Below are 22829 nucleotides of genomic sequence, written 5' to 3' on the forward strand. Positions count from 1 at the left end.
AAAAATAAAATTATTATGTTTTTTAAATATCAATTGACTTAATTGTGATTTGATTTTTAACTCACTGTGTTTTTTGAAAAATAAAATGAATTGTATTCATTAAGTTCACATAAAATATCCATTATTGATGATAATTAGATTGTATTTTAAAAAAATAAATTTGTAATTGATTTTTTTAACTCATTGTGTTTTTTGAAAGAAAATTTTAATTATATTTTTTAATTATCAATTGACTTAATTTGCGATTTGATTTTTAACTCACTGAGTTTTTTGAGAAAAAAAAAAAGATTTATTCATTATGTTCACATAAAGTAAACATTATTGATGATGATTAAATTGTATTTTGAAAAAAAAAAATTGTAATTGATCTTTTTAACTCACTATGTTTTTTGAAAGATAAATTATTGTGTTTTTTAATTATCAATTAACTTAATTTGTGATTGGGTTTTTAACTCACTGTGTTTTTTTTTTATAATTATTATTATGAGCAAAAATGTGATTGTATTTGTAACTACCAATTGACTTAATTTGTGATTAAGTTTTAATTCAACCAAACTTAAACCCAAATACCCAACTATTCTTTCCAAGTGTTCGGCATAGACCCTCAAAAAAAAAACAAAAAACAAAAAAAAAAATTGCAATTTGTATTTTGTCTAGCAAAAAAACATTTATAATTTGATTTTTTTAACGCACTATGTTTTTTTGAAAAAAAAAATAATTGTATTTATTAGGTTCACATAAAGTATCCATTATTGATGATGATTAGATTGTATTTTGAAGAAAAAAATTATAATTGATTTTTTTAACTCACTGTGTTTTTTGAAAAAAAAAATGTGTTTTTCAACTACAATTGACTTAATTTGTGATTTAATTTTTTACTTACTGTGTTTTTTGAAAAACAAAATGAGTTGTATTCATTAGGTTCATATAAAGTACTCATTATTGATGATGATTAGATTGTATTTTGAAAAGAAAAAAAAATTGTAATTGATTTTTTTAATTCACTGTGTTTTCTAAAAAAATAAAAAATAAATAAATAAAAAAGAGTTGAATTGTATTCATTAAGTTCATATAAAGTATTCATTATTGATAATGTTTACATTGTATTTTAAAAAAATAAATTACAATTGATCTTTTTAACTCATTGTGTTTTTTGAAAAATAAATTATTAATTTTTTTTTTTAATCATCAATTGACTTAAGTTGTGATTGGGTTTTTAACTTGTTGAGTGTGTGTGTGTGTGTTTTAATTATGAGCAAAAATGTGATTGTATTTTTAACTACCAATTGACTTAATTTGTGATTCAGCTTTAATTCATTGTGTTTTTTAAAAAAAAAAATGATTTTATTTTTATCTATCAATTGACTTAATTTGTAATTGGGTTTTAATTCATTGGGCTTTTTGATTCTCGGCTGCTTGTGGGGATTGTTGTTGATAGCATTAATCACTTTTCCTTGGTTGTGTTCTGTTTTGTGTATGAACAGGCACTACAATAAAAAATACACTTAGCGATTAAATTTTTAGTCGTCAGAAAAAAATTTCCACTCTGCTCTTGTGGAGATTTAAACCATCAACCTCCCACACCATAAATCTTATACAACACATTATTTCCACTACACCTCCATAACACCATATGATTATATATACAGCATATATTATTTATATAGTACATAAACTCGTATTAATATAAAAGTATATATATAAATATAATTATTTTTTATTAAACATAATTTATTTAAAAATAAATTATTTAGTAGAAAAAAAAAAGAGACCACTTTTGGCGACTAAACATAATTTTAGTCGCCAATTCTATATTTTTGGCTACTAATTATTTTTTAGTCGTTAAAAAAAAAAATTCCAGCACTAAAATTACCACTTTTGGCGACTAAACATCATTTTGGTCGCCAAAAAGCCTCACTTTTGGCTACTAAACATGTTTTTAGTCGCCAAATGCCTCACTTTAGACTACTAAATTTTTTTTAGTCGCCAAACGGCCTTACTTTTGGCTACAAAAATTTGTTTACTCGGTAAAAGTCTCACTTTTGGCGACCAAACATCTTTTTAGTCGCCGAATGCCTCACTTTTGGCTACTAAATTTTTTTTAGTCATCAAAGGGCCTTACTTTTGGCTACTAAAATTTTTTTGGTCGGTAAAAGCCATATATTGGCGACCAAATAGATTTTTAGTCGCCAAAATATATACTTTTGGCTACTAAATTTTTTTAGTGGCCAAAAATCTTCACTTTTGGCTACTAATTCTTTTTTAGTCGCCAAAACCTATACTTTCAGCGATCAAAAGTGATTTTTTAGTCGCCGAAAATGCTTTTTCTTGTAGTGATTATTTGTCTTAATGATTGTTCATGTCCTTGTTCATCTTGTTTCTTGTTGAATTGGGTTGTGTGAGTAGTGTGGTTGCATTTGAAACAGGTTGGGAGTTCATTTTTCAAATGAGTCTTTGCCCAGAATTTTAATTGTTTGCACGAGCGAAGCTTCTTGCACTAGAGCGGTCTTTTACAGTCTACAAAACTACTGAGAGTTTGATATTTGCGCTCGAGTAACACTTCTTGCACTCGAGCGATGTCTAAACTGCTGGGAGGGGTGTATTGTGCACTCGAGTGACCATTTTTGCGCTCGAGCGTTGTCTTCGTTTGTGTCTGGTCGCTTGAGCGACCATTCCTACACTCGAGCGGTTTGCGCATATATCAATCTAAGAAAGTCACTTTTTAAGCCATTTCCTCGTATCTCTCTCTCTCTCTCTCTCTCTCTAAACATTCCAAAACCTAGATTTACTCTTTCTCTCTCTAAAACCCATCTTTAAACCTGCAAATACATTATCATCCGTTGATTTCTGCACCATTGTCCTTTGGGAAAAACAGTAGAAGCTTGCCTAGAGCTTCCATTTGATCAAAGCAAAGTTGATTTTCGGCTTCGTCAAAGTTTCTTCACTCTCTCTTTCGCCTTCTAACTTCGAGGTAGGAATTTCTCCACACTTTTGTATGGTTTTTAACTTAGTTATTTTCTTTTCTAAACAAGATTGTGAATTTGGGAATTTTGGGTAAATCTAGGGTTTTGGTTTTTGAAATCAAAAGAGGGTTTTCAAAATGGTTTCTTGGAAATGATTGTGAGGTTGTAAAAGTGGTTGAGTTATGATAAAATTGAGGATTTTTATCCTTGGAACTGATTTATAAAGAAAGGGAATTTTGCCATAAAATGTGAATATTTGATTCTGTAAAAGAGAAAATGGAAATGATATTGGATTTTATGAGATTGGAATAATGATGATGATGATGGTGGAGTTGGATATGCATTATCACTCCCGTTTTGAAATTTTAGAAAGTTTATCTTTATTGGAAATTATCTATTTGTCTTGGACTATCAGTAGAGGATGGCTTTGATTGTTGTAGAAATTGCATGAGAATTTGGAGAATTGAAACTAATTTCTTATCCATTTACATTGAGCATTGTTGCATATTTACCACAATAAAAATGTATATTATTTTGAGAAAAATGAGTGAATACCTTGGTGAATCAGGATAAGGGATGTGGTTGTAGTATTATTGTTCGCCTGTGTGTCCTTGGTGAAAGTCCAAAAACCTGCACGGTTAGGTGCCGAGCCTTCCGGTTAGTATTGGTGAAAATGGCAAATGGTAGTTCTTGTATAGCCTACTTACAAACACGTACCTAGAGATTCCCAGTTTTGTATCCAATACCCTATTTTCTATTGTAAAAGAAATGACTTCATGAATTGTGATATAAACCTGACATTGCATGGTTTGGGAAAGAGATATAAAATGTTTTGGCATGAGCATTGCATATGTATTCACCTTATAACTTTGTTAAGATTCATACACTGTGCTAGAATATCTCTGCGGGGCTTTGGCTCACCTTATATGGAAAACCATTTTCAGGTGCTAATGATATGTCTCCGCCATGGCAGTAGCTTTGGAGGACTTGGAGCAAAGAGCTTCTTTTGTTATTATTGAAATTATTTTGTACAAGCCTAGGGCTTTATTTGTATTGAGTTTAAACTCACTTTTGTTGTAATCAAGTATCGTCTTGGAAAGTTGTAGCCATGAGGGCATTTATATATCTGTTTAACTTTTATTTCATATTTAACTTGTGAATGTATAATTGCATCTGTTACCTTTTGTACAATGAAATCATATGAATGGAAGATAATCATTTCGGTACATGTTGTTATTTAATTAATATCGTGAGATGGTTTCATGGTTATTATTTTCAAGGCATTACAACTTGGTATTCGAGCTACCGAGTTTGAATACTTTGGGATCTTGGGATATGGTTTTTACCACAATGGGTTATCTTGCTAGTTAAATTTAGAAGTAAACCTGGTATGCTATGTGATAACATGCTTATGTGACTAGATAGCTATGGGATTTAATTTCTAAGATATTGATTGGGTCTACGAGTTTCTAGAAGTCATGTTAGAAGAGCACTTGATCATTGCTATTTCTAACCGAAACTCTGGCAATGTTACGGGACGATCATTATCTAGACAGGAAATTCATATGTGTTTATATGACTATGTGCTTATATGGAGCGAATTCATTATTGTCCACCACATTAGGACGCGAGTGAATTAGCTTCGGCACATTTGTAAATATGCTAATCTCTTATGTTACCTTCATTAGGATGTCAGGACGTGGACGTGGTGGTGGTAGGTGTGACAGGCCTAGACAGCAGGAAGTGCCATTACCAAATAATATTCCAGCGCAGGAGGAAGGGGTTGGTCAGGCCAATGTGGCTGAACCAATCAGTCAGTAGGCTATGGGTGCTTTAGCTAATGAGATGGCCGAAGCTTTGTGGGAATCCATGAACATTCTCAGAGTTAAGAATCAAGTCCAAGCCCATGTTGCTGAGACAGGGTCATCATTTCTGAAGAAGGAATTCTTCTGGTCTAATCCGGATGAGTTTTTGGGGAATCCAAAGGAGCCACTGAAGGCAGATAAGTGGCTAAAACAGATGGTGAAAACGTTCGAGATGCTTGGCATAGAGGACAACGGGTTGAGAGTGGCCTTGGCATCCTTCCAACTGAAGGGAGATACGGGTCAGTGGTAGAAGTATGCGCGTGGGCGCATTGGGGTGACTTGGAGGCCTTTGTCAATGCCTTCTAGGACAAGTTTTTGCCTCCTACTGCCAGGGAGAAGTTGAAAGAACTGTTTCTGAAACTCAAGCAGCTTAATACACCGGTGGCCAGGTTTGAGGCTGCCTTTACCAGTTTATCGAGGTTTGCACCGGAACTCGTAGCAACGGAGGAACGTCGTTGTATTGAGTTCAAGAAGAGGTTGACGACCGGGCTTCTTTTCAAAGTGGTTAGGTCCATGATTATGGACTACAGATGCCTTGTAGAGGTGGTGGCACATCTTGAGACCCTATGTAGACGTCCCCGAACGTCCCGGGAGGGAAATCCCCCCGTTTTGTTCATTTGAGGCTCACTATAGTTCAGGACTCAATGTCACGGTCCTGTATCCAATCTCGTAGAGCGCAATGCAAGACCGATGAATCATCAAAGAGTCCAAATCCGGCAAATCGTTTTTGAAAATAGATTTTTTGAAAGAAGTGCCAAACATGCACTGCTTTGCCAGATACAGAGTCGCCACCTAAATATTTTATTTTGAAAAATTTAGGAAACCCTAACTCGTTGCCTAAGGCAACGTGTCCGTCATCACCAAAGTTGCCTCGGCTCGGGAACTTGGGTACGATTGGGGAAGGTCACTTCGTGAGCACCCCCGCTCGCCCAATCAAAGGTCGGCCTCTACTAACCATGATATCGAGTTTTGAAAACATTATGCGTTCTTATTCCGGTTATTAGCCTAGAATTACTATGTGATGCGCACAACACACAAATATAGACCGGATCGCCTGAATTGGAACAAAACATCTCATGTTTGTTTCGAAAAATGGTTTGCTACTTGCAAGTAGGCTAAAATGCAGGTTTTGCCACCCTCGGGTGAGCTTAGAAAATATGATTTTGTCACTATCTAGTGGGCTTAAAACTCATAGTCAATGCATTATTCCAATTCAGATAATCCAACCTTTACCCACAGGCATTCAGGCAGGCATATCACATAAGCACATAGCCTCATGGTAAGCATGCTATCATGGCAGTCACTCACACACATGCAAGGATGCTAAAGCATAAACACTTACCGAGTACTCTAAGCCAAAACAGAAGCTATGTTAGAAATTTATGCATGATCCTAACTATGCTGAAATGCCTAATGCAACACATGCAGGAATGCAACTACAATAGGCTCGGCTATTCTAAAGATGGCATGTGGAATGCTACAACTAACAAGTATTCAACTCAGAATTGAAATACAATGCGGTTAGTATGATGCGCCGAGCCCGGTGCATGCAAGACAGATGAATGAATGCAAACATGCTATCATATGTATGCTAATTGAAACATGCCCTAATCTAACCATCATAAGCTGGTAAATAAAAGGGAGAAAGACGTGGGGTTGGAAGACATGCATCACACACATGCACACATATTACAGTTGTGCCCTCGCTCAGAGGGTCCGAATAAATAATACAGTCCGAATAAATAATTACAGTCTGAATAAGTACAAAATCCTAATTAATTAACAATTGAACTAGGAAAGCGGATAAATTAGCATGCAAGCTATAGACCGCCTCAGCTCTGTTCCGAATGATAAATGATGCATGTTCGAGTTGCCTTGCGCTGAAATCCATTGCGATGCCCCGATTCGCCTCTGTTTACACTTAATCCCAGAATGCTGTGCGAAGCTCCAGAAGGCTGTTGATTTCTAATTTGCTGCAATAGAGAGCGAGAAAGGGGCATGGCAAAGTATTTTCACATATGTATGCATGACTACTCTTCAGGGAGTGTAGTCCTCGATTCTCGTGCCACCAATCACGCATCTCGATGCATGATGGCCGAGGAGTCGAATTGCACGACTCGATGTGAAATGAATGGACATAAAAACACAGCAAGACCTAAATTCCATCATGGGTAATCCGGAGTGTCGGCGACCAGGAATTGAGACACGTTCCGTCACTCGGAGTACGAAACATCCCTCGTTTCCCGTGCTTGGGCTAACTCCTATCCCAAACACAATGCAAATGAGAGGGCATACACAATGCGACTAACATACAAACTAGCATACGCAATGCTATGAAATGACATACACAATGCTCGATGTAACATGGCATACATAATGCTCTAACATGCAACTCAGCGTACACAATGCTATGGACCGAAATGGCATACACAATGCACAATGGACTTACACCAAAATGAGTGGACCTCAGCCACACTCACATCAGTGGCCATTAGATGAAAATGAGACAACCGAAATGCGTGCACACATGCACAAATACCAAGGACCGAACCTAAGGCATCAAATGCTACTCTACCAAAGCATGGCAAGGGATGAAAGATGGCATGGAATAGCATAAATTACAGCTCTAAAACAGCATGAAATATGGTCCCGAAACATACAAATATGGCACACAATGCAAGCTAGGGGGCCCGGGTACCGAAACTAGTGAAGTGCATTACACTAGACGTACCCAAAGCAATCCACCAAAGGCAAAACCAACCCCAAACAGACCCTAGACAGGTCTGAAACAGTGGGGAAATGGCCTAAAATGATGGCTCGGAATGCAACGGAATGGAGCTCATTCAATGGTCCGAAAACAAAGCATACAAGCCCGACTCTCAAACGCATTTAAAGAGTACAAAACATGGCAATATGGAATTAACATAGGCTCTGAAATGTGATGCAAAACGACCCCAAAGCATGAAAATACCTCAGCACATGCATGTAATGGACCTCAAACCTCAAAGTTAAGCATGAGCCTTGAACTACAAGCATGCAAAACTAACATCATTTAACCACAAGACCCAAAAACAGAGCTAGGGCAGTCCAAAATAAGCACATTATCAGTTTAAGGCATAGCCAAAATATGCTAATATGAGGAGCTAAAACAACACGCAACCTAGGCTAGTAAGCATGGTTTACATGGCATGTACATGAAGCATAAGAGAGGTCACCAAACCAGCCAAAAATAGGAACATGATATGTCAAATAAACCCCAAATAACCACTGAAATGCATCCAATGTATGCAAAAATGATGAGCTCCTTTGGAGGGCCATGCAAGGGGTTACTCAACACATACAACAAGAACACTTAACATGGCAAAACCAACTCTAGAAATCAATTATGACAGCCCTAAAACTCACCAAATTGGCCCTGAAATGCGTCAAGGAAGCGCGCAATGAAAGACCCCTTTGAGAGGCCTTGAATGGAATTGTTTTACACATGCATTATAGACATAAAATATGGTCAAAGAGGCTCTGGATAGAGCTAAGGAATACCTTTAAACTCACCAAATTGGGCCTAAAAAGTGACTTCACAACATGCAAGTAAGGGGCCCTTTGGAAGGCTAAAAGGGCCAACCAACAAGCCAAGGAGAGAGGGGATCACCCCCGTCTGATTTTAGCTCTCAAAAACACATCTAAGCCACTGAAAATCCGTTGGATTTCAGTGGCTAAGAGGCCAAACCAAGGCCAATGCAAATGCTCACATGCATAGCTCAAAACATGAGGAAATAAAGCATAAAAGGGGGTAGATGACCCCAAATAGAAAAATGCCTTAATCAAACTTCAAGAGGGGCTCAAAATAACACCTTTTTTAGTTCATGGAAAATATCTAAAATGCTTGTAAGTAAGGCTAAGACATCATGCAAAATAAGCCCTAAAAGAGAGATAAAGCATACAAGGATGTAGGAGACCTCAAACAGAAAAGTATCCTTAATAAAACTTCAAGAGGAGCTCAAAATAAGGTACTTTAAAGTTTATGACAAAGTCCAGAAATGCTTTCAAATAAGGCTAATCAATGGAGCAAAATAATGCAAGAAAAAGGGAAATGGAGACTTACCCTTGAAGAGCAGGTTTCCAGCAACTTCTGGACCAAGATGGAAGCTCCTTAACCTCTGCAAATCAGCTCCAAGATGCTTGGATGGATGATGGAGGTGTTGTACCAAGGGTTGGTGTGCAAATGGTGCAAGAAAATTAGGGTTTGGAGCTTGGAATAGTGAGCTACGGGGAGAAAAGTGTATAAGCCTCTAACAAACTTGTTCAACCCTTGCAATGGAAGCTCAGCCCCTCCTTTATAGAGGAGAGGCTCTAAAGCTTCTTAAGGAAGCTAAAAACCAAGCTTAAACATCCTCCATACACGTGTATGGAGGATACATTCTGAGGCTTCCAGCTGGCACAGCTGGCTTTAACTCAATGAGGCAAAAAAGGAGAAAACTGGCTGACCAGTTCAAAGGGTTCAGGTGGTTGGCCGACCACCTTTTTTGGTCTGCCGGAAAGAAAGGTGGTCGGCTAGTGATTGGAAAGTCCAAAAGTGGTCATCCAGGTGTCCAAATTGAAGCCCTAGAAGTTAGATTTCCAATGGCACCAGCCTTGCATCAAAATTCCTTCTGTGCAAAAAGTTATGCCTGTTTTGGTGAAGCCGCGCAGATTCGGTCCAACCGGAGTGATGCCCTACTTCAACCAATCATATCTCCCCCGTCTGGAATTGGCTTTAGGAGATTCTTGAGTGAAAAATGAAGCCCCGGAAGTAAGCTTTCCAACAGTGGTGGCCTTATAGCTAGAATCCAAGTATGCAAATGAATAAGCCCAATTCAGCGAGGGCTGCTCGACTCTCTCCTACCTGGATTCATGCCGAACTTCTCCTAAACTAGTTTCTTCCCTCTTCTCTTCTTTTCTTCAACTCCAAACCCCTAAGTAAGGTGTTTTGAAATATTTTTCAAGATTTCATCTCTCTTTCATTCATTTCCACTTTATCCTTGCTCGATTTACCGAAAAACGCGACATTTAACAAAATGTGAGCCTCGGAACATTGTAGGAACTTTATTTCAAAAATGTTTTGAAAGAGAGGATTTTAGGGTCTAAAATCTATCCAAAATAGCTTTGGTCCAAAATGGGGTGTGAGGTTGGGACTTGACTTTCCCTTTGCCGCAGAAATTGAACCTTTGCATAGCATAGCCTGTACCACTGAGTAGGCCATCAATAGTGCCCAAGTCTCTACGGGCGGTCAAAAATGGGGTGTCTACACCCTAGTTCAGTCAAAGGAGGAGCAGATGAGGGGCTCCAGGCAGAGGAGTCAGGAGGTTCAAGGGGAGACTTGGGACAGCAAGAAACAGAGGGGTTCTATCGCACAACAGTCCTAGGGAGAACAATCTAGATTCACTTTTCCTGTACTGAGTTCTGGGTCAAGGAGATATGGTCATGGTGGGATCACTTGTTTCAAGTGTGGTCAGCTAGGCCACTAGTCTTTAGTTTTCCCATAGAGAGGAGGAGGGCAACAGTCTACACCATCTGCGGCTTGTCCTCAGAGCTAGAGTCAGGAGAGAGGGCAGTCGCTTACCTATTATTAGTGTGGGCAGTCGGGGCACGTGAAGAGGTTTTTCCCTCGATTGGGTAATACATTTGGTATGTTTGGTTCGAGGTAAACTCAAAGTCATTAGCCTATACCGTCAGCTTAGGTCTCGAGGGCCAATCAAGGAGCCTTTTCGGCTTAATTAATGTTTTAGACTTATGCACCGAAAGGTGAACAGGTAGAGTGGAGACCTATAGGGCGTGTGTATACTGTTACCACACCAGATTTGTTGCCAGCACTTTCGGTAATGAGAGGTAACTTATTGTTGTGTAATTATATTGCCAATGTGTTGATTGATACTGGTGTATCACATTCTTTTATTTTGTCTGCATTCACATCGGCATTGGGGTTAAAAATAGCTCAGTTAGCATCTCCACTCAAGCTAGAGTCACCTGTTGGTGGTGAGGTTGTATTGGACTAGGGGCATCAGGGTTGTGAGATAAAGATTGTCGATCGCCGACTTGTTTTTGCTTTTGTGTTGATTGACATGTCAAGTTTGATATTATTTTGGGCATGGATTGGTTGTCATTCTGTTGGGCCATTATAGATTGTTACCATCAGAGAGTTACGGTATGCACCTCGAGTGGTGATTGTTTTTATTTCCTGGGGAACCGAATTGATAAAGCCTTGTCACCAATGTATGATCCGCGTGGTTGGGGCGAGCTCAGTCTCCTTCTTGCTACATTCTTAGGTGTTAAGAGTGACGTGGTCTGAGTAGAGTTTCCGTGGATAGTTTATGAATACCCAGATGTCTTTCCCGAGAATCTCACTAGTTTGCCACATCATCGTTAGATTGAGTTCTCTATTGACTTAATGCTAGGCACGGCACCGATTTCCATGGCACCGTATAGATTTGCACCCGCCAAGTTGAGTGACTTGAAAGTTTAACTCCAAGAATTACTAGATAAAGGTTTTCTCCATCCTACTACTTTGCCTTGGGGAGCACCAACTCTCTTTGCCAAGAAAAAAGATGGCACATTACAACTTTGTACTGATTATCGGAAGTTAAATAGAGTAACTGTTAAGAACAAGTACCCACTATCTCGTATAGATGACTTGTTTAACCAGTTGAAAGGGTCTTATTGCTTTTCTAAGTTGAGATTGAAGGATGAGGATATCCAAAAAACAGCATTCCATACACGGTATGGTCATTATGAGTTCCTAGTTATGCATTTTGGGCTAACCAACCCACCAGCCTTGTTTATGGATTTGATGAACCGAATCTTCCGTGAGTTCTTAGACCACTTTGTGGTTGTCTTTGTAAATGACATTTTGATTTACTCACCCTTTGAGGAGGAACATGAAGAACACTTGCGGATTGTGCTTGACTTGCTTAGAGCTCACAAATTGTATGTTAAGTTCGGGAAGTGTGAGTTATGGTTGAAGAAGGTGACGTTCTTAGGCCATGTGGTATCTGGAGATGGGGTGATTGTAGATTCTTCTAAGATAGAGGCAGTGCAAGATTGGGAACAACCTAAGAATGTCTTTGAGATCCAAAGTTTCTTGGGGTTAGCTGAGTATTACCGTCGTTTTGTGAAGGATTTCTCTAGATTGGCCTCACCTTTGACTAGATTGACAAAGAAAGGAAACAAGTTTGTGTGGAGTGAGACTTGTGAGAAGTCATTTCAAGAACTTAAAGTTAGACTTACCACTGCCCCAGTGTTAATTATTCCAGAGAGGGGTTTAGGTTATTTAGTGTATTGTGATGCGTCTTGGGAAGGTTTAGGTTGTGTCTTGATGAAAGAGGGAAAGGTAGTGACATATAGCTCACGTCAGTTGAAAACACACGATAGAAACTATCCTACTCAAGACTTAGAACTAGCAGCTGTGATATTTGCCTTAAAGATTTGGAGACATTATTTGTATGGTGAGAGGTTTGAGGTATTCTCGGATCACAAGATTTTGAAATATCTGTTCTCACAGAAGGGTTTGAATTTGAGGTAAATGAGATTGATGGAGTTCACAGAGGATTACAACTTTAAATTGCACTATCATCCAAAGAAAGCCAATGTAGTGGCCGACGCCTTGAGTAAGAAATCCATCAGCAGTGTACCTAGTATTGCTATCCATGAATGAGAGTTGTTGGGTGCTATTGACGAGTTTGACTTGCATCTTTGCAAGTCCATCGAGTCTGCAACCTTATTTACTATAGTTGTACAACCTACACTTGTGAGCCAAGTTATAGAAGCACAATGGGGTGATCACGAGGTAGAGTCTATTCGAGAGAAGATATCTAGTGGGAAGATAGAGAAGGGCTTGAATGTGTATTCTAACTCAAGTGTTGGATATATTGACCATCTTTTCGTGCTAAAGTCTTGTAAGAAGGAGGTACTCCAAGAGTTCCACCATTCACATCTTACGGTGTACCCAAGAGACACAAAGATGTACCACGACTTTAGTCGCCAGTTTTAGTGCAGGGGAATGAAGAGAGACGTAGCCTTGTTTGTATCAAGGTGCCTTACTTGTCAACAAATAAAGGCCGAGCATCAGAGGCCAGTGGGTTTGTTGCAACCTGTGCCTATAGCCAAGTGGAAATGGGAGCATATCATGATAGATTTTGTTGTGGGTCTTCTGAGGAATCAATGGGATAACGATGCCATTTGGGTGATAATTGATCAGTTAACCAAGTCAACATATTTTGTACCTATGTGCATGAGCGACTCGGTATATTATATTGCCTTTATATTAGGAACATAGTTCAACTTCATGGGGTCCTTATGACTATTGTTTTGGACAGAGGGTCGCATTTCACGGCTCGGTTATGGTAAAGCCTACAAAGTGCCTTGGGCATTAAATTAACATTTAGCACCGCTTATCATCCTCAGACCGACAGGCAGTCAGAGCGTACCTGTAGACGTCCCCGAACGCCCCGGGAGGAATGAGCTCCCGTTCTGTTCACATTGGGGTCACTACAGCTCAGGACTCTCAAATTTGTCACGGTTCTAAGTCTGAACCAAAGAGTCCAAATCCGGCAAATCGTTTTGAGAAAACAGATTTTTGAAAGAAGTGCCAAACATGGACTGCTTTGCCAGATACAGAGTCGCCACCTAAATATTTTTTAATGGGAAATTTAGGAAACCCTGACTCGGTGCCAAAGGCCACGTGTCCGTCATCACCAAAGTTGCCTCGGCTCGGGAACTTGGGTACGATTGGGGAAGGTCACTTCGTGAGCACCCCCGCTCGCCCGATCAAAGATCGGCCTCTACTAACCGTGATATCTATTTTTGAAAACTTTGTGTGTTCTTATTCCGGTTATTAGCCTAGGTCACTATGTGATGCACACAGCATATAAGTATAGACTGGGTCGCCCGAATTGGAACAAAACATTTCATGCTTGTTTATTTGAAAGATGGTTTGCTACTCGCAAGTAGGCTTAAAATGCAGATTTTGCCACCCGCAGGTGGGCTTAAGAAAATATGGTTTTGCCACTATCTAGTGGGCTTAAAACAAACGGTTGATGATTTATTCCAATCCAAGTAACCCAACCTTCACCCACAGGCATTCAGGCAGTTATATCACATAAGCATTTAGCTTCATGGTAAGCATGCTATTCATGGCAGCACTCACACGCATGCAAGGATGCTAAAGCATAAAGCTCACCGAGTACTCCAAGCCAAAACAAAAACTCATTAGAAATCATGCATGAATCCTAAGTATACAGAAATGCCTAATGCAACACATGCAAGAATGCAAACTATAGCAGGCTCGGCTATTCTAAACATGGCATATGGAATGCTACAACTAACATGTATTCAATTTGGAATTGAAATACAAATGCAGTTAGTATGATGCGCCGAGCCCAGTGCATGCAACACAGATGAATGATGCAAACATGCTGTCATACTGTATGCTAATTGAAATATGCCCTAATCTAACCATCATAAGCGGATAAATAAAAGGGAGAAAGACGTGGGGTTGGAAGACATACAACACACACACGCACACTTATTACAGTTGTGCCCTCGCGCAGAGGGTTTGAATAAATATACAGTCCCAAATGAAAGAATAATACAGTCCAAATGTTACAGTCCAAATAATATACAAATTCCTAATTAATTATCAAATTAACTAAGAAAGCTGTAAAACTGGCATGCAAGCCAGGGACTGCCTTGCTTCTGATGAATGATGCATGTCTGAGCTGCCTTGCGCGGAAATCCACCGGGATGCCCCAATTAGCCTCTGTTTAAAAGTTATTCTTGAAATGCGTGCCAAGCCTCGGAAGACCGCTGATTCTTGATTTACTGCAACAGAGAACAGGAAAGGGGCATGGCAATGTATTTTCACAGATATATGCATGCCTCGATCCTCGTGCCACCAATCACGCATATCGATGCATGATGGCCGAGGGGTCGAATTGTGCAATTCAATATAGAATGAATGCACGTATAAACACAACAAGAACCTAACTCCATCATGGATGATCCGAAGTGTCGGTGACTGGGGAATTGAGATACATTCCGTCACTCGGAGTACGAAATGCACCTCGTTTCCCGTGCCCGGGCTAACTCCTATTCCGAACACGATGCAATATGCATGACATGCATGAAATGCAACTAAGATACAATCCTAACATACACAATGCTATGAAGATGAGATGCCTCGAAATGCGTGCACACGGGCACGCAAACTGAGAAAATGACAGAATGCAATCTAAGATACAACCTAGTATGCACTATGCTGTAAAAATGAGATGCCTCGAAATGCGTGCACACGGGCACGCAAACCGAGAAAATGACAGAATGCGATCTAAGATACAACCTAGTATGCACTATGCTGTAAAAATGAGATGCCTCGAAATGCGTGCACACGGGCACGCAAACCGAGAAAATGACAGAATGCGATCTAAGATACAACCTAGTATGCACTATGCTGTAAAAATGAGATGCCTCGAAATGCGTGCACACGGGCACGCAAACCGAGGCAATGACATACGCAATGCAAATGACATGAAAATATGATATGGGCTTATACCAACATGAGAGAGCCTCAGCCACACTCACATAGGATGCCGGTGAATGAAAATGAAGTGCCTCGAAATGCGTGCACACGGGCACGCAAACCGAGGCAATGGCATACGCAATGCAATGGCATGGAAAACATGATATGGGCTTATACCAACATGAGAGAGCCTCAGCCACACTCACATAGGATGCTGGTGAATGAAAATGAAGTGCCTCGAAATGCGTGCACACGGGCACGCAAACCGAGGCAATGGTATATGCAATGCAATGTGGCTAAAATGATATGCAAACATGCTAATGGATTTTCAGCAATGAAAAGTGGGGGAAAACAGCCCCGAAATGAGGCGAAAACACACCCGATGCATGGAATCTCTCCCGAAATGCAAATTAGGCGCATAGAAATGAACTACAGCTATACAAAGCATGCATAATTGGTACATGAGATGAAAAGACAGAAGCAAGGCAGCCTCAAAATAAGCATTTTTACAGTACAAATCATGGCCAAACAGCAAACAAAGACAGGGCAACAATGGCATGCAAAAATGGCCCTAAACATGAGATTATGAAGCAACTCACAGCTGCTAACTCCAAATAGGTTAGGACCCTTCAACAACATTGAATAGGGGCCAAAAATAAGCCACTTTACAGAACTGTAAAAATCCCAAAAACAAACATAGATATGGCTAAGCTCTTATGCAAGAAAAAGGGCCAAAAGGTGGCCAAAGAGGCAAGTGGTATATGCACAGCCCAAACCGAAAAATTCCCTTCTACAACATTGAAGAGGGACCAAAAATAAGCATATTTACAGAACTGTAAAAACTCCAAAACAGTATACAAACATGCTAGAAATGCAATGCAAAATGAGGCTCAAAAGAGGCTATAACACAAAGTATACAAAATATTTCACAAACGGCTAAAGACCCTTAATGAAACATGTTAATAAGGTCAAAATAAGACTATTTATAGGCATATAAAAAGACCAAAAACATAAGCATGATAGGCTGCCAAAGCATGCAAGAAAAGGGGACCAAAGAGGGATATTGAAGCAAGTGCAATATGGAGGGCTCAAACAGGGTTGAGCCCTTAATGAAACAAGAAAATGAGCTCAAAAAAATGACCTTTTCAGTTTTGGTCGGAGCTCAAATCAATAAGCATGTATGGCTTACAAAAGGTGCAAGAAATGGACCAAAAAGGGGGAAATGCTACTCACCCTTGAAGACCAATGCTTTTGTTGCTTCTTGGACCAACTTTGATGACTCTAAGCTGCTGGAGTTCCTCCCCTTGCTGCTGAAATGGAGTGGTGATGGTAGAGCTTGAAGATGATGAAGAAATGGAGCCCAAAACTTGAAGGAAATGGGGTGATATGTATGTATATGCTCCAACCAATCCTTCTAACCTTCTTTCTTGAGTTGGAAGGCCAGCAATCTATGCAAGAGAGGGAGAGAAGACTCTAGGCCAAAGTGGAGGGAATTGAGGCTCTTGTTCCCCCACAAAATATCCCCCGGATATAGATATTTTCTGGGGGAAACAGCTGTACAGCTGTAAAGTGTGCAGAGAGAGGAACATGGCCGGCCCATTATTTTTGTTGCAGGTGGCCGGCCGGCCACCACCCCTAGCCGGCCGGCCAAGGGTCAAAAAGGCCAAGTGGCTTTAGTGGCCGGCCACCACATATTGGTGGCCTCCCAGGTCTCCTCTTCACAACCCTGTGGTTCGAATTTGGAAACTCTAAAACAGGAGAGAGAACAAGCCATTTTGAGGAGGGGTTCAAAAGGTTCAAATGGAATTAATGGCCGGCCACCAACTTTTAGGGTCCTCCCATGTGTGTACAACACAAATATGTGGTTCAAAGTTCAAGAAAGTGGCCCAAGGGTGTTCAACATTGGCCCGGAAGGAGGGGTTCAAAAGGGTCAAGAAACATTAGTGGTCGGCCATGAACTTTTAGGGTCCTCCCATGTGTGTACATCACAAATATGTGGTTTGGGTTTGAAGAAAATGGCTCCAAGGTGTTCAACATTGGCTCGGAAGTGCGAAAAACGGGTGTCGGAGGGCGAAAATGGAACATAACTGGTTGCCAAGATAATTGCTGGCCTCCCATCCTTCTACGGCCTTCCCGGTGATAAAACAGAGGTACCTGCCAAAAATGAACAAAAACCGATGCAAAACGAATGTTCGGGGACCAAAACACGCAGTTCGGGATCTCGAAAATGAGTCGTCAAGCACCGAAAGTGGCATTCGGCCACGAAGTGGGTTTCTGAGACCCCAGTGTCCCTCAAAAGGGAGTAAAAAGGAAGTATGCCAGAAATCAGAACAAACGGAGATGGTTAGGTGGTCCCGAACCGAGGCACACGGCCAACGGTCCCGAAAAACCAGAAACCGAACTCCGAAATGGGCAAAATGGCCTACGGCCACAGAATGTAGCCTACGGCCACTGAGAGATGATCTACCGGACCTCTCCCTCCCCTCAAGAAAAGAAACAGAGAAAACCGAGTCTGGTTCGCAAACCGAGTCTGGTTCGCAAACCGAGGCAAGGCACAGTAGAGAGTTCGAAAGTCCGAAGGCAGGGCTTGCAGCCGCGACTCTGAGACTTCTGAACAAGCACAATATGCAATATCACCAAGTGCTCAACTGGTGACGTCTGAGTCTTAAGATCGGTAAAAAATGGGGTGTCTACAGTACCATTCAGATCCTAGAGGATATCATTCGGGGTTGTGTTCTTGACTTTAAGTGGTCGTGGGAGAGACGCTTACCTTTGGTGGAGTTTGTCTACAACAATAACTTTCAGACAAGTATTGGCATGGCACCATTTGAGGCCTTGCATGGTCAACCATGTAGACCTTCAGCGTGTTGGGTTGAGGTGGCTGACGCATCTATGTTGGGCCCTGAGTTAGTCCGGGGAAACGACGGAGAAGGTCACACTTATCCGTAAGTGGTTGGTTTAGGCTCAAAGTCATCAGAAGATCATGTCGACCGTAGGAGGAGACCGTTATCCCTTGAGGAAGGAGATCACGTCTTCTTGAAAATATCACCTAGACGGGGGTTGATGAGGTTTGGGAAAAGTGGAAAGTTGTCTCCTACATTTATTGGGCCTTTTGAGATCTTCGAGCACATTGGGAAAGTAGCTTATTGTTTGGCCTTGCCGCCACAGCTTTTCGGGATTCATGACGTGTTTCATATCTGTATGCTCCGGAAGTATGAGTCAGACCCATCACATGTATTGGATTAGACCAAGTTACAGGTAAATGAGGATGTCTCGTATGAGGAGAGACCGGTTAGAGTCTTAGATACACAAGACCAAGTCTTGCGAGGTAAGACAATTTCTTTGACAAAAGTGTTGTAGCGATACCACGGGGTTGAGGAGGCGATTTAGGAGAGCGAAGCAGAATTTCGTGAGAAGTATCTGGACCTTGTTGTGTAGAAAAAATGTAAACAAAGTATATGTTTTAGAAAAAGTGAATTGTATATTGAAAGCTTTGTTTATCATTGTTATGAGAATGAATGACCGGGGTATGGGTCATGTTATGAGTTCAACTTGTTATTATTGGTGTAATTGATTTTAACACGATGTTGATGTTTGATTTAAAATTTCAGAGACAAAATTATTTAAGGGGGAGGTTATAACAATTCTAGTTTAGACCCGACTCGTTTATTGTTTTGGATCTAGGATTATTTGTCTCGATGGTTGTTCATGTCCTTGTTCATCTTATTCCTTTTTGAATTGGATTGTGTGAGTAGTGTTGGTTTTGAAACAAGTTAGGAGTTCATTTTTCAAAGGAGTCTTTGCCTAGAATTTTGCTTGTTCTCTTGAGTGAAGCTTCTTACTCTCGAGCAATCTTTTACAGTCTGCAAAACTACTGAGAGTTTGATATCTGGGCTCGAGCGAACTTTTGTAGGCCTAAACTACTGGAAGGGGTGCATTGTGCACTCAAGCAACCATTCTTGTGCTCGAGTAGTGTCTTCATTTGTGTCTAGTCGCTCAAGTGACCATTCCTACACTCGAGCAGTCTATGCGTATGTCAGTCAAAAAAGCCACTTTTTGCATCAGTCTCATCTCTCTCTCTCTCTCTAAACATTCCAAAACCTAGATTTACTCTCTCTGTCTCTCTCTCTCTCTCTCTCTTTCTCTTTATCATCCGTTAATTTCTACACCATTGTCCTTTGGAAAAAATGGTAGAGCTTGCCTAGAGCTTCCATTTGATCGGAGCAAAGTTGATTTTTGGCTTCGTTAAAGTTTCTTCAGTCTCTCTCTAAATTCTAACTTCAAGATAGGGATTTCTCCACACTTTTGTATGGTTTTTAACTTAGTTATTTGCTTTTCTAAACAAGATTGTGAATTTGGAAATTTTGGATAAATCTAGGGTTTTGGTTTTTGAAATCAAAAGAGAGGTTTCCAAAAGGGTTTCTTGGAAATGATTGTGAGGTTGTAAAAGTAGTTGAGTTGTAACAAAATAGTGGATTTTTATCCTTGAAATTGATTTATAAAGAAAGGGAATTTTGCCCTAAAATGTGAATATTTGATTTTGTAAAAGAGAAAATGGAAATGATGTTGGATTTTATGAGATTAGAATAATGATGATGATGATGATGGTGGTGGTGGAGTTTGATATGCATTATCACTCCCATCTTGAAATTTTAGAAAGTTTACCTTTATTGGAAATTATCTATCTATTTAGAGATATCTGTTTCAGGCTATCGGTGGAGGATGGTTTTGATTGTTGTAAAAACTGCATAAGAATTAGGAGAATTGAAACTAATTTCTCATCCATTTGCATTGAGCATTGTTACTTATTTAACACATTGAAATTGTATATTGTTTTGAGAAAAATGGGTGAATATCTTGGTAAATCTGGGTAGGAGGTGTGGTTGTGGTATTATTGTTGGCCTGTATGTCCTTGGTGAAAGTCCCGAAACCCACACGGTTAGGTGCTGAGTCTTTCAGTTAGTACCGATAAAAATGGCAATTGGTAGCAGACAAGTACCTAGAGATTCCCAATGTTGTATCCACTGCCCTGTTTTATATTGTAAAGGAAATGACTTCATGAATTGTGATATAAATTTGGCATTGTATGGTTTTAGAAAGAGATATAAAATATTTTGGCACAAGCATTGTATATGCATTAACCTTATAGCTTTGTTAAGATTCATACACTGCTAGAGTATCTTTGCTGGGCTTTGGCTCACCCTTTTTAGAAAATCATTTTCAAGTGATGATGATATGTATTCACCAAGGCAGTAGCTTGAGAGAACTTAGAGCCAAGTGCTTCTTTTGTTATTATTGAAATTATTTTGTACAAACCTAGGGCTTTATTTGTATTAAGTTTAAACTCACTTTTGTTGTAATCAAGCATCGTCTTGGAAAGTTATAGCCATTAGGGCATTTATATATCTATTTAACTTTTATTTCATATCTTTAACTTGTGACATATGCTATAGATTCAGGGTCAGGACTTATGAATGTATAATTGCATGTGTTACCTTTTGTACAATGGAATCATATGAATAGAAGATAATCATTTTGGTACATGTTATTTAATTAATATCATTAGATGGTTTTATGGTTATTATTTTCGAGGTGTTACACTTAAGCAGTTGGCCAAAACAGATTTAGGGTTGGGAATGAAGCACAAATTCCATATTTCTTACTGAGAATTATGCGAGAAACACATTCTTATTTTCATCATCGGGAAATCAAAAGAAAGCGTCAAAGTCTTAGGGCCTGTCAAAATGGGGTGTCTACAGTTAGCCCTCTTTGACAGAACTCGAAGTCATTTCTTGACGTGAGTGAATGTCAAAGCCGGAAGACAACCCTTTTGATAAAGTTGTAAGACTTGACCAAATAAACAAGATGCAAATGCAGTTGGTTGAACTCGAAGGTTGCCTACGTATCCCCTTGTAAGGAATCAAACCAGCGTAGTTCAGGGACAAAATACAAATGACATGTTCAAAATGCAATTGAAAACTGGACTTACACGCTTCACGAAGCTGGGTTTTTTTTTCTTGAAAATTCATGATGTACAATGTTGCATAACAAGAGATACAATCCAAACACACTCACATAAGAGAAAGAAATGTAACCAATGAGAAGTTTGAACCTACAACCCAAAACAAGGGAGGTAATAACCGAAGATAGGTTGAACTGACAACCCAAGAAAGGAATAGTATTGTCATCCTGAAGAGGGGCCAACATTAACCGATGAAAAAGGTTGTAATCCAATATTGATGTGAATAGATTATAACCAAGTGATGCAACAATGATAGTCGTAACCATGCAAATGATATGCTAATGCAATTCAAAGTTGAATTTTTTTTTTCCCTTTTCTTTTTAAAAATGCATGATATAATATATGGTGAGTCAAGCCTCATGCAAATGATGCAAAATAAAAGGATACAATCCAAACAAACTCACATGACAGGAGAAAAGAAGGCTTTAATCAAACAGCAAGACCTAGACCGTACCTCGATACAAAATAGGGGAATGATTTCAACCGGATAAAAGAGAAACGAGTCTCAACCAATATGCAAGACCTAGACCATACCTTAATACAAAATAGGACGATGGTTTTAACCGGGCAAAAGAGAAAGGGGTTTTAACCAATATAGACCTAGACCGTACCTCAATATAACATAGGGCAATGGTTTCAACTAGGTAAAGAAGAAGCAATATACAAGACCTAGACCATACCTCAATACAAAATAGGGCGATGGTTTCAATAGGGTAAAGGAGAAAAGGGTCACAACCAAAAAGGTTTGAAGTGATCTGAATGGATTGTAACCATGCATGTTAAATGTAATAGGCAATGCAAGTGTGATAGTGAATGCAAAAACACGAAGCGGTAATGTAAGACATACAATATACAATGATATGATGGATACACAATAATAACATGATGAATGCACAAAAAATGAATACACAAAATGATTTTTTTTTTTAATTTCCTCTTTTTGAAATTTCTTTTTCAAATTTTTTTTTTCAAATTTTATTTTCACCATTTATATACATACCATATGTACATATACAGCTACAAATGGTATACAAAATACGTATCACGTATATATATAAAATATATACATACAGATATACGAATAGACACATACGGATACATACATATTATGTACATATTATATTCAGATTATACACATATCTCTCTCATTCTCTTGTTTTGTCTCTCTCTGCCCCATTCGTCTTCGTCGAGCGCTGTGTTTGGCACACAATTTCAACAATCACGGTGCGCCAGACTGACAACAGCTGGACCGGCCTCATTTGTCAAAGATTGCCTCGGCAATCCCATTTCCCTTGTCTTCTTATTCTTTTCCATTCTCTTCTTAAACCAAGGTTTGTGAGAGAGCAAAATAGAAGGCTGGAAACTCTCTCTGCCATTACTCTGCCAATTTTCTCTTTAAAGGAATTACTCTCTTCTGATATGGCCTCTTC

Source organism: Camellia sinensis, chromosome 8, assembly GCF_055761805.1.
Source record: "Camellia sinensis isolate YWXY chromosome 8, ASM5576180v1, whole genome shotgun sequence".
NCBI classification, from domain to species: Eukaryota; Viridiplantae; Streptophyta; class Magnoliopsida; order Ericales; family Theaceae; genus Camellia; species Camellia sinensis.